The sequence below is a fragment of the Heliangelus exortis genome, chromosome 5 (assembly GCF_036169615.1).
Source record: "Heliangelus exortis chromosome 5, bHelExo1.hap1, whole genome shotgun sequence".
NCBI classification, from domain to species: Eukaryota; Metazoa; Chordata; class Aves; order Apodiformes; family Trochilidae; genus Heliangelus; species Heliangelus exortis.
Genome location: NC_092426.1, coordinates 402,412 through 415,506, shown reverse-complemented (window position 1 = coordinate 415,506; position 13,095 = coordinate 402,412). Strand labels below are relative to the sequence as shown.

The window sequence follows — 13,095 nt, the reverse complement described above, 5'->3', positions numbered from 1 at the left end:
AAGATTATTGAAAAGTGGCAAATTCAGGTACCTAAAAATAAAGATATAAGCCCAAAGGATGAATAAGGCTGACATCTCCTCTGCCTGACCACGGGCATCTTAACAACAGCCACCTTTACACCAGCACAGGCAGCATTTTTCTCCAAGTTTTTACCTATGTAGAACTTTTTTGAAACTAAAATTAGAGATGCAAATCCTTTTTAAACTCTGACCCTCTGGGGATGAAAGCCCATGGCCCAGAGCTGCTTTTCTGATGGGAAACACCAGAAACTGAGCCCTGGAACTACCACTGAGAAACACAGGAATGGGTCCCCCCTTCCAAAACCCTATCAAATATTGTGTTCCTGGGATGCTGTCTCTTCAGATAATCCTCTGGCAAAATTGATCTCAAACTGTCAGCACTCATGATATTCATTACTGCATCTGCTTATGCTCTCATCCTCTGTCCTCCACCTATTTTTCCCCTATTTTTCCTTGGAGTCCTTTCTGATTCTTTTTGTGGGAAGGGAACTATTGTGGGAAGAACTATTAATGCTTCTTTTTGCTGTAGAACTACATTGTAGTAATGGGGAAAATGCCAGAAATACAGAAATAGAGCTGCAGAGCAATGTCAGGGGAGAGGAAGGAAGAAATCCTTCATCCATTGTCAGAGGATGCCTGAGCCCTCCCTGCTTCACTTCTGTGCTCCTGAGGGATGCACCAGGGCAGGGGGGGCAGCAGAGGCTTCTGGGGAGCTGGGAATTAACCCCTCTGCTAAAGAAACCTTGTTTGAGTAAAAGTCAGAGGCAAAAGTGGTGGGAAATAGTTATGGATAAGGAGGGAGCTGGGCTGGGCTGGACCTAAGGGGCTGCTCAGGGAGTGGAACATGCTGGGGCTGGGGCTGGAACTGGATCTGGAGTTCCCTGCAGGTGGGATCTGAAATGGGTTGTGCTGCCTGAGAGCTGAACTGGTCCCAAGGGGCTGTTCTGGGAGGTGGGGGGGATGGGAGTGGTGTTGGGTGAGGTCCATCCTGCTGCCCAGGCACCCATGGGTGCTGGCACAGAGCTGGGCTGAGGATGCTGCAGGGGGTGTTAGTGTGGTAATCAACCCACTCTGCAGAGCAAAACCCCTGCTCCAGGACTTCAGGAACAGCATCACTTCCCTGCCTTGCAAAAGTGGAGACCAAAGCCATACCTCTGAAAAGAAAATAACATAATAATAAATCAGAAATCCATAGGAGAGGGGAGGTGCTGCTGGTTGGAGCAGTGCAGGGCCCTGTTCCTCACCCAGATCACCTCTTGCTTGTGAGCTCCACAACCCCCAGAGCAACCCAAAAGGTTGGGGCTGCATCTCCAAAGCTGTTCCCAGCTCCTCAGCTGGGCATGGCTGAGCTTGCTGGAGCCCAGGAGGAGCCTGGGGTGGGTGGTGGTTCCTGAGCACAGAGTGAGGAATGCTCAGCATTCACCTTCTGAAGAGTTTGCAGAAAACAGGGCAGGGGCTGAGGGCTCTGGGGAGGGGTAGGAGCACATTACATTTTCCTCCAAAAACTTCTTGTGATAAATGTGTGTAGGAATGTATGCAGAGTATCTTATAGAGCCATTTATCTATGCTGGTTCAGATAATAAACCCAAAGATGAGTGATCTGGGAGTGGGTGTTCGTATTTGTCCTCGGGTTAGCAATGTGGGCTGGAAGGGAAAGGAATTTGGGAGCTGGAGGGCTGGGATGTGTTAGCAGAATATCAGATAAAGCTCCTGACTCTCTGGAGCTGCTCCTTTCATTCTTTTTAAATCTATAGTACTAATTCTAAATTTTTTTCCTTTAGTTTTGTTTAACTTGGAGTTCATGGACAAGAGGCCAAAGTGCCGAACAGCCACAGCCACCAGCTGAAAGGAAACTCTGTCACTCCCCGTAGAGAGCCCAATGATTTCAAAGTCTAGATATAGAATTCCTTCCCCTACACCCCAGAGCAGGGGATCCACACCAGGCTGAGACCCCTGGCTGGTCCCCTATCACTTCCAGGAGTGTCTGGGTGCTGCTCACCTCTCCCAGCAGCAACGGGGCCCCAGTGACAATTCTGACCCAACTGAACCAAACCAGAGGAAGGATCAGATCAAACACTAGAAGTGCTTTTCAGCAGCACAGGCAGGGTTTACAGGGGCTGTGTTAGAAGCCAAACAAGGGTGCAAAGCTCTCCCCAAAAGAGCCTCATAGTGCCACAGAGGAAGAGTAAACCCAAGGCAAGAGCAGCATCTCCAGGACAGCAGAGACAGTTTTGTCCAAACAATAAAAAGATGAAAGAGCATGAATTTCCACCAGATAAGCAAAATCATAGTAACACAGCACAAAAATGGCATTAGGAACTAAAGATAGAGAACTTAGGGAGAGCTGGGGGGGGTTGGTGAGAGCCAGGAGGCTCCAGACAGGAGGACACTGGGTGAGTTCTGTGAGCTGGATCCTCCAGCCCAGCCTCCCTGGCAGCCTGGTCCTGGCCCAGGTCACAAACAGAGGGGGTCTCTGTCTGTCCCACCACCCAGGGCTCACCCCTGTGCATGGGCATCGTGGGGTGGGGATGCTGGAGAGGCATCCAAACACCACAGCCCTTGGGACAGTCACCCACAGATGGAATAGATGCCCCTTAGAGGTCCCTTCCACCTCAAGTGATTCTGTGATTCTGTGATGATTCTGTGATCTCTTCTCCCACGCTTCCCAAGCAGCCACGGGAGGTGGGGGATTGAATTCCATGCAGAATTTAACTACAGCTGCTGGACACTGCATCCCCAGCAAGAAAGAGAAGCTTGTGTGTCCCCAGAGGGACAGATTCCCTCTGCTCCCTCCAGCCATCCCCAGGGAAAGCTTCCCAATCAGCAGCCTCAGGTGTCCTCGACCTATTTGCTGCTCCTTCTGTCCCAGACATTAATTCCCACCTCGGGAACAGCCAGGGCAGCAGGGAGCTGTACAGCCAGCAGCTCAGCTCAGGGTAATCGAAGCTGAGCAGGAAATTGCCCACATGTAAAATTTGACATCTATCTCAGAAGACTTTCTTGCTACTTGTCCCAAGGATTGAATGTGACAGTAAGCTCTGCTCTTAAGCTATTAAGCTGTTGGCTTTCATTTTCTTCCTAAAGGTATATGGAAATCTACAGCGAGGCAGAGCTCAAAACAGGGAGAGCATTTTCTAGCTTCCTATCAGGTGATGTATAACTGCCTGGTATGTGAGCCTGCCTCTATCTTCTTTTTGGTTTTGGTTTTGTTTTTTTCCCCAGATAATAATAAGCAAATCCTGCAGCCTGGTCCCCCCAGCCCTGGTTTAGCCAAGGGCCCCGAGCAGAGCTGTGGCAGCCAGAGGGGCAGGAGCAGCAGGGAAATGTCTCAGAGATGGGCTGGGATGTTGTGTTGGGATGCTGGGTTTTATCATTTCTGCCATTGGATGGAAGTAACAGTAGGAAAACAGCAAAACTACCCCAGCATCCAGAGCTTGCTTCTCCTGATGGGCCAGCTGGAGCCAGGAGCCTGCTGCATTTCTCCCTCCCGTGCAGCCATGCACTGACTGCTCCAACTTTAAACCTGGTCTGTGCTCAGCAGAATTGTTGGCTGGGGGATGGATCCTGCCTGAAAGCCCCAGAGCAGGATGAATTTCAAATGCAGAGTTCCAGATGTGACCCCAGGTACCAGCCCAGCACCCACACCCACCCAGGGCTTGGCTACAAGTGGGTCCCTGAGGAGACATGCCAGAAATACTGAGTTCTAAAGGCAGGTTTCATTTTAGACAGAATCATCTCCAGACCTGTCTTTGAATTGAAAAAGTATTGTTATTGCAGGAGGAAAAAGAGGAAATAAAAATAATCTCAGAAACAGCTACTTTAGATCCTGGAAACACAGAGCTTGACCTCCCAGCTGATGCTCCCCCAGGCACCATCACCAGCAATCAAACTTCATCAAAACAGAAGTCCTTGTTCTCCTGCTCTGCCCCTTCAGAGTTCCCTGACCCTCATTGCTCTGGCACCAGGACCTTTTAATTTGCTCTTTCCAAATACACTGGTAGGCACTGCACACTGATCTGGTTCCAGCAAAAAAATCTGGGCTGATTCCTTCTGCTCCCACTTAAATGTTTATTCCACTGGTCAGAGGAAATGCATCCTCTCCATGCCTCCACTTCCCTTTGCTAAACCACCTGCTGGTCCCCGTGTACCTGCCAAAACTTCTCCAGAGAAGCTCCATATCACTCTTGCCTGAGACTACACATTTTTAAATTGTGTCCTTTGCAGTATTTTTAATGTGCTAAGATAATTTTTTTTTAAGTCTGCATATAAAAGCTGCAGGGGCACAGGCTGAGCTGTGTGCTGCTGTGGTAGGTGCAGGAAATCCAGCCCATCCCTGCCCCCAGGAGATGTGATGATGCCATCAGATGAGGTTTATAAACACCTCCTGCTTGCTATGATTTCATTTTAATTGCTGAGCAGCTCCACGTAACCAGAAGACACACAGATTATTTTTTTTTGCCCAGAAAATCCAACCAGCCTGTTCAGCTATGCTTCAATGAACACATTGACTTCAGTAACACCAGGAATGAAAATAAAATCTATGTGGAAAAGGGATGAAAACAAGGTTAACTGTGAGGACTGAGCAGGAATGCAGCCCTAACACAATCACTGCACACAAAAATCAATGCAATCTTCAGCAAAGTAATGACCCCTCCCATGGCCATTGCTGGGTGTGCAATGGTCTGGTGAATGGATGTTCATTAATGATGCACAAAACTAACTCAACAGACACCTGATCAAAAAACACGTTTTAAGGTAAACATACAAAAATATTTACTGAAAACAGAAGAGATTTTTCCTGCATTACAGTGGGCAAAGTGAGAATTGCAAGTGGAAGTCTGGAAAGCTGAGCATTAAGCAAACCCAACTCCTGAGGCACTCACAGGGTTTGTAGGTTAATCACATAAGTACTCAGACCACTGGTATTAACTTAGGCTATTTGATTAACTTTTTATTTTTTTTTTTTTTAGCTTTTAGCTTCCCCCTCCTTGTGCTTAGGAAGAAAACACGCATCTGCAATTTTGGCTTTTTCCCAGTGGTACAGCCTGATGTGGTTACAGATCAGATGTTTCCCCTCCAAACTCCCCTGGCTGTAGCTGAGGGGCTCTGAGCCCCATCCTCACACCAACCCCTCAGGGCCCCTTGTGCTCTCAGCCTCTCAGAAACTTTTTTATTCTCTTTCAATCTTCCCTGAGAAGCAATCAACCACATACAGATATTTTTGGGTTTGCATCTTGTGAACCTGTGGACACCATCTCATCTTCTCCTGGAAACTGGAGCACAAACTCCAGTTCACCACCCCAGAACCAGCCCCAGGCACCAGGTAACAGATCCCAGGCACCAGGTAACAGATCCCAGGCACCAGGTAACAGATTCCAGGCACCAGGTAACAGATCCCAGGCACCAGGTAACAGATCCCAGGCACCAGGTAACAGATTCCAGGCACCAGGTAACAGATCCCAGGCACCAGGTAACAGATCTTAGGCACCAGGTAACAGATCCCAGGCACCAGATAACAGATCCCAGGCACCAGGTAACAGATCCCAGGCACCAGATAACAGATCCCAGGCACCAGGTAACAGATCCCAGCCCCAGGCTTTGCATTTCACTCTCATCTCACAAACAAAGTACAGTAAAATGACCACAGGGACTTCTGCTCAGTGCATCAGTCACCAGGCTCCTCTCTGCTCTTGGAAGCACACAAGCACTAAATATCAATCCATGCCCTTTCCATTCTCCTGATCACTCTGAATTCCAGCAATGTCCCTCGGGTAGGGAGCAGGAGCTGCTCCTCTGGGTGCAGCTGGCAGGGATGAGCAGGGATCCTTCAGATCTCCAAGGCAGCAGCAGAGATCAGGCCTCTGCTTTTCAGGTTACTCTCAATCATGTGTTTTCAGCACTTTATGCAGGAAAAAAAAAAAAGTAAAATAAAACCTGAAAACCCACTAAATTTCCTTTCCTCCTCCCAGCTCTCCTGTTTCTGGCATTCTCCAGTTTATCACCAGTCACCTGCAAATTACCAGTGGGGAGCCTGTGTTTGGCTGCCCCAGAACAGAGCCTCCAAAACTGGACTCACATTCTTATGAGAACAAACCTGGGCTAAGGTTCTCACCACACCTGATGTCTTTGGCAGCAAGATGGGCTCCAGAAAATGGCATTTTAGAGCAGCTGAGCTCCAGCATGAGGCTTTCCCATGCCCTGAGCTCCCAGGTCAGCTGTGGGCAGGGTCCCTGCCAGGGGCCACAGGGCAGCAGAGGATAGGACAGGGCAAAGGAGCAACTCTTCCTCTTCCTCCTCCTCTTCCTCCTCCTCTTCCTCCTCCTCCTCTTCCTCTTCCTCCTCTTCCTCTTCCTCCTCCTCTTCCTCCTCTTCCTCCTCTTCCTCCTCTTCTTCCTCTTCTTCCTCTTCTTCCTCCTCCTCCTCCTCCTCCTCCTCCTCCTCCTCCTCGGGGTGAGGGGCCAGGGCAGCATGGAGATGCTCACTAAGCCTTCATTCCTCTTCAGTGGTAGGGGTCTCTGCCTCTGAAGAAAGGGTTAATGGCTGTTGGCTTAATTAGTGCAACATGAATGAACAACATTTTTGTGAGCTTGAGGGTAAATTAAGACAACGTTTAGTTCTGCCTCTTATTAGCTCTGCACAAATTCTCCCAGGGGCCTAATTAGCTCTGTCACAGCAAACGTCTCCTCTGTTTACAAGGGGGAACACACTCCTTTCCTATAGATTTTGCCCTTGTAATAAGCCATATTAGTAATTAACACCCTCACAGCCCAGGGTCCTGCTGCCCACAGCCAGCACACGATGCCAGCACCTCCTGCTCCACCAGGACTGACAGCTCCGTGGTCACCCCAGGGTCCCCATTCTGTGCAGCTGGGGACAGGAGCTCCATCAGACACTGCCATGGTCCCTGGGCACCCAGAGGAGCAGCTTTGCAGCCAGACAACACCTCTCCAGATCAAACCAGAGGAAGCCAACAAATGGTCAGTAAGTGGCACTGCCAGAGTTACCCAAGCAAACGAGTTGGTGTTGCCAAGTCAAGCTTGTTTTCCCCAAGGCAGCCGTAAAAATAAAGCACCTATAAAAATCCCAAGGCCCCAGCACCTGAGAAAACTATCCACTCTGCAGATATTAAACTGTTTTTCATTTGGAAGGAGTTGAAATTGGCCAATTTCAGCTGTTATTTCCAGCTCTGAGCACTCCCCTCCTGCCAAGGCACTGCAGCAGGCTGCAGGATTTCTCTCAGCAATATTTGCCCCCAGAGTGATGCTGCCCAGCACAGAGCAGTTTCTGGGTGGGTGAGCTCAGGAACTGCACCCCACAGGAATGGCCACATCTGCCCTTGCTAACAAAGGGTCTTTTTTAAAGTTGTTTTCCTTTTTTTTATTTCCTTCTGCTCTTCAGGAAGAAGGAACACGAGCATTGCTTTGGTTGTCCCACCCTGCTCTATACACAGGTCAGAGTCAGAGCAGAATTGGGGTACTGCAGCTTTTTTAGAATCTTTTCTGCTCCCAGGCAGCATTGGTCCCCTGTGCCAAAAGCCCCTTCCTCAGCCCCAGCCCAGGGGTCTGGGTTCCATCCCAGCTGCTCCCTGGGTGCCTCATCCCATCTCTCTATGGGCAGGATAATGAAGACCCAGCCTGTGAGCAATGGTCCTGCCAGGCAGAATTGTTCATGGACTGCAGCCCCCTCCTCCTTGAGGAGATGAGCTCAGCCCTGCCCAGCAGAGCCTTTTCCTGGAGCTCCTCAGCTCTTTTCCCCCTCCTGATCCCAGGGATTTTCTTCTGAGCAGGAGCCAGAGCTCTTCACAACCATTCCAGTGGTTTCAAGCACCTTCTGCTAAGCTGCTTCCTGCCCTCAGTTCCCCAGACCACTCTACCCCATTATGAGAGAAGAGATTCTACTTTTTTTTCACTTGTCCTTTCGATACTGAAGTAATCTTTTCCCTTAAATAAGTGGTTCTGCTCAGAAAGGTATAATTTGTGTGCTTTGTTCACCAGAAGTGACTTCCCAGCCACGCTGACCTCTCAGGGTTCCTGGAACTTTCCAAGTCAGTGGCAGTGTCCATCACAGGAAATTTTATCATCCAGCACTTGACTTCTTAAGAGTGTTCCTTTGAGCTATATGGCTGCTGATCACAGGTAAAGGTGCCCCTGTATATTAATTATCTTTAGAGGTTGGATCCAAAATGCAGGTGGTAATTTCTGTGGTTTTACATTTCTAGTTCTGTGGCAAGCACATGGTTATGCAGAAGGATCTCCATGCAGACAGCTGCTTTTTTTTCTTCTCTGCATTTTTATGTAGAGTTTCCAGAACTTGTATTCTGAAGGGAGGAAAAAAAAAATCAGATACACAGAGAGTCTGAAAGGAGAGAGCTTCCACTCACAGAGTAACATAGGTGAGGCAGACACTGACCAAGGGGTGACCATCCCAGGCTCCATGTTGGACACTGCTGGTCCCCCCACAGCTCCCATCCCTTCCCCATATCCTCCCAGGAACAGCCTGACCCCAGTGCAGCCACCCCAGCTCCTGACTTTGGGACAAGACATTAGGAAGAACTGGCCCCAAGGGACAGTGCTCATAACCCTCTGGATTTCATCCTGATGGGCAGATTTGGAACTCAAAAGCTCTCCCAGTGTCCCACCCCAGTACAGCCACCTACCCTGTGTGCATCTGCCCGAGGAGCCCATGGGGATGGAGGTGGAGGCCATGGGGATGGGGCTGGAGGCCATGGGGATGGAGCTGGAGGCCATGGGGATGGGGCTGGAGGCCATGGGGATGGGGCTGGAGGCCATGGGGATGGGGCTGGAGGCCATGGGGATGGAGATGGAGGCCATGGGGATACAGGGGAAGGAGGTCAGAGCAAAGTGTCTCCTGCAGGCTGGCTGCATGATGTTTGTTGCTCTCCCTGTAGTTAACTGGCAAGCTTAAATTTTAAAAGAGAAGTTATGGAGATTACATAGTACAAAGATTTATTAACTACAAAATTGTGAAGGCATCTTTCAAGCATTTTCATCGCTGATTACAGCAAATTACCAGAGACAGCTGCCAGGCTGGTGTTCGGTGCTACAATGGTACATTTAACTTCAGACCTGCAGGGTGGATCACATGAGAAATACACAGGCAAAGTCTCTGCAATTTGACTTGTTCACAATTGCAATTTTAATGCCTTTCACTTCTAGAAATATTGTGCTTGAGATGTTTTCCACCAAGTCTCAGGCAATGTTCTCCGGGGAAAGAAATGAAAAGATTAAGTTATCTGGAGGTGCAGGGCTCCCAAAGAAATTGCTTCCTCGCAGGCTGAGCAGGAGGCAGGGGATTAAGGGGCTGCTGAGCTGGGTGTGTGACACCAGGGACACTGCTGCTGGCTGGGGGCACCTCTGCCCATGGCACTGCTGGTTCACCATGCCCAGCAGGTCCTGACCTCAGGGCTCTGCTTTGGTCACTCCTCAGGGCATCAAATCCCAGATGGGTTTGGGTTGGGAGGGACCTTAAGGCTCCTCCATCACCACCCCTGCCATGGTCAGGGACACCTCCCACCAGCCCAGGTTGCTCCAAGCCCCATCCAACCTGGGCTGAGACACTGCCAGGGATGGGGCAGCCACAGCTTCTCTGGGAAACCTGGCACAGGGGCTCAGCACCCTCACACCAAACTATTTCTCCCTCCCATCTCCTCTCCATCTCCCCTCTTCCAGCTGCAAACCCTTCCCCCTCATCCCATCCCTCCCTGCCCTTGTCCCCAGTCCCTCCCCAGCTTTCCTGGAGCCCCTTCAGGCACTGGAAGGTGCTCTGAGGTCTCCCCATGGGATCCTTCTCTTCTCCAGCCTGAACAGCCCCAACTCTCTCCCTGGCTCCAGAGCTGCTCCAGCCTTCCCAGCAGCTCCAGAGCCTCCTCTGGACTCACTCACTGGAGCTGCACAACCTTGGTCATCCCAGCAGAGCTCAGGCTCAGCAAGGGACCAGGGGTGAGTGCCCCAGAATCTGCCACCACAGCAGATGTGATCCCCAATGGAAACAAAACCCCAGAGAGCAGCTGTGGGACTGCCAGAGAGGAATCCTCACATGGCAGTCAGCAGGGCTGGGAGAGCGTGGCTTCTGCTCTCTTTTCCAGGGTGGAAGCAGAAAGAGCATTTGTCATTAACTCAGAAACTCCCAGGAACCTGACACTTGTGTTTTCTGAAGGGCCCTTGCCCTGGAGTCCTCTCCTAGCTCCAAGCCAGATTTCTCTGGAGTCTGATTAAACTCATCATTTGCCACCGAAAATGTCATAAAATATTTATGGCACAGATGATATTTAAAGATCACTGTAGAAAATTTCTAATAACTGATGCAATTGCAGTGGAAGCATCCTAAACTGACAGAGTCACAAAAAGGACCTCATGGGGCACAGCAGCACTGCTGTGAGTCCAGCATCCAGTTACCCAGAGCTGCTGGGACAGAAACCCCACCAGGGGAATGCAGACTCAGAGCCCATCCAGAGGCATTCCCAGAGCAGCAGGAGGTGGAGATGGGCAGAAGGAGAGGAAGGAGATGGGCAGAAGGAGGGGATGTGCTGTGTTCTGGCTGCCCATGGAGTTACTGCAGTGCTGGGGGGCTGCTCAGGGCTGCAGGACCTCAGCATCGAGTCAGACCATCTCCCACCTTTCTTTACAAATACAAAAGGATAACTGAGCCCCAGCTGGAGGCTGAATTTCACAGCTTTGTCCCCTGTGGGCACAGCTTCACTCCCATGGAAGTCTTACTGACTCAGTCCAGGTGATGAGAAAACCTGAAAATTTTGCAATTGGCAATGTTTGCTGAAGACCATTTCAAAATAACTCCCCAAATTAGTTTGCTTTTGTTGCTTAAGGTCTGAAGGAGAGTGCCACTCCTTTCTCACAGTTTCCTTTCAAACCGTGCTCGTTTCTCACTTTGGCTTTAAAACATTCTTGAGTTCTGGTATCTAACATGGTACATAAAGATTTTTCCTTAACTGGGAGTTACAGAAATTCTTGCATCACTACTGATAAACCCAGATGTTCTCAGTTGCTTGGGACAAAGTGGCTTTTTAATAGCCTGCATCATTAACTACAGACACTTTAAAACTATAGAAGAGAGCTGTAATAATAACAAATTGTTCAGGAAAAAAAAAGGCAATTGATATAACTGCTGCCAAAGTAGTGAGGCAAAGGAAAATGGGTTTTCAGAGAAACGAGTGAGTCACAGTACATCATCTACAGGCTTAGAAAAACAGTAGCTGTAGTCCCTGGCAGGTCAGCTGTAGTTCTGCAGGAGCAGTCAGAGGGTTCCCACCACCCCCTCAGCACCCAGAAGGTGTTGATGGGCTGGGGTCCATGGTTCACCCTAAAACCAGAAGAACCCAACAACCTGGGGAGGGACACTGAGTCCTCTCCTTGCTGGGAGTCAGACAGGTCCTCCCCGGGGTAGTTTAGCTTCAGGTGAGGTCACCAAATGCTCCCATTCCTTTAGCTGCTTGTCTCAGGATCCATCTGGTACCTAATGATCATCTACATATCTGCAGATAAGAAACTTTAACTGGGTTGGGATTTAAAAAAAATAAAATAACAATCCTTGAACTCTATAAAGCTTTCCATGTAGCAGGTTACAAAGAGCTCCTTCCTTCCTGGCCCTTCACACCCTGGTGTCTCCTGGCCATGTCCCGGTGATGTCCCCCTCAGCCCTTGCACAGGCAGCTGTCACCAGGCACCCTCTGGTGACACATCCCAAACACAGCAGCACTTCAGCCACCCCTGCACATTCACCCTCAGCTGGTGGCTGGGGCAAAACTCAGTGTGCAAGAGCTGAGCATCTCACTGATCTCATCACACCTGGATCCTGCTTCTCCATGGACTGCTCCAGGGAGCCAAAGGTGACAGAAATATCCTTTCTCCCCTTCTCCAGGTGGCACAAACCCACCTCAGCCTCCCCTCAGACCTCCCCAGGCTCCAGCTTCATTTGTCTGAGGTGTTTGTTTTCCAGGGGAGGGGGTGGGGAGCAGGACTGGATGTCCCCATCTGCTCTCAGGAGACATCAAACCCTGCATCCCACAGGAACACGGCCCAAATCCAGGTGAAGGGGAAGCTGCAGGCTGGTCCCTGTCCTCTCACACCCACCAGTGTGGGTGTCACTTGTGCCCAGTGTCACTTGTGGACGTGGTGCTGGAGCAGCCTGGTGTGAGGGGTCCCATCACACACCATGGAGCAGTCCTGGATCTCCTGCTGCCATGGGGCTGATGGAGCAATGAGACCACGGGACCTCCTCAAGCCAGGGCTTTTCCAGATCCTGGGACCAGACACTGGAAGTGCAGCCCCAGGGACAGCTTCTTCCAGCAATCTTCTCCTTGAAGCTTCCAGCCTCAGGAATATGAACAGGAGGTGCCACTTCCCTTCAAGCTTTCCTTGGGAGAGGTTGAAAACCCCACAAGGTATCACAGAAGAAAGCCCTGAATCCTGGGTCTGACTCTGCCTCCTGATCTGTAGTTTTGAAAAAAATAAGTAATAATAATTTAAAAATTAATGCTCCTGATCTCTGCCAAAATGTTAGATGTGATGCTATTTGTAGATCAGTTCAGTGCATTTTCAACCCCCCCAGGAGAGATCTCAATCCCCAATTTACTCATTTTCTCACTGGTACTGACAACAAAAGGACTCCTTACCAGTACCTTCTTCCTAGCTTAATGATGCCCATGAAATTCTGCATCTCAAAAGCAACTCCAGCAGAAACAGCTGATGCCATTAGCTGATCAAACCCCAGCTTCACAAACACAATCACCTTCTCTGGGTGTTTCTAGAGAAGTGCCCCAGATAGGGATGCAAATCATTAGTCATGCAAGGCACTTGGCTTCCTGGGACTGACACCTCATTAGATCAAGGAAGGAAGCTGAAAAATTCACTGTCACTGCTTAGAAAACAAATGGGCCCTGCTACTGATAGTGTTTAGCATCACTCCACCTCCCTCCCTGCTTGCTCTGGACCCACAGAACCACTGGAGGGGAGCAGGGGAGCTGGGCAGTGCAGGGAGGTTCCTGGTTATGAGACACAGATGGGGAAAACCCTAGGACCTGCTGCTTCCAAAATTCAG

The 13,095-nt window shown here is 49.9% G+C and overlaps 1 long non-coding RNA gene across 1 annotated transcript; it reads left to right on the top strand.

Annotated features, from left to right (window-relative positions):
• Positions 1 to 6,536: 6,536 nt before the first annotated feature.
• Positions 6,537 to 12,475, top strand: LOC139796680 (uncharacterized). Its single transcript, XR_011726088.1, has 3 exons — positions 6,537 to 6,998; positions 8,016 to 8,156; positions 11,917 to 12,475. It is a non-coding gene; the product is annotated as an uncharacterized lncRNA (long non-coding RNA).
• Positions 12,476 to 13,095: the final 620 nt, after the last annotated feature.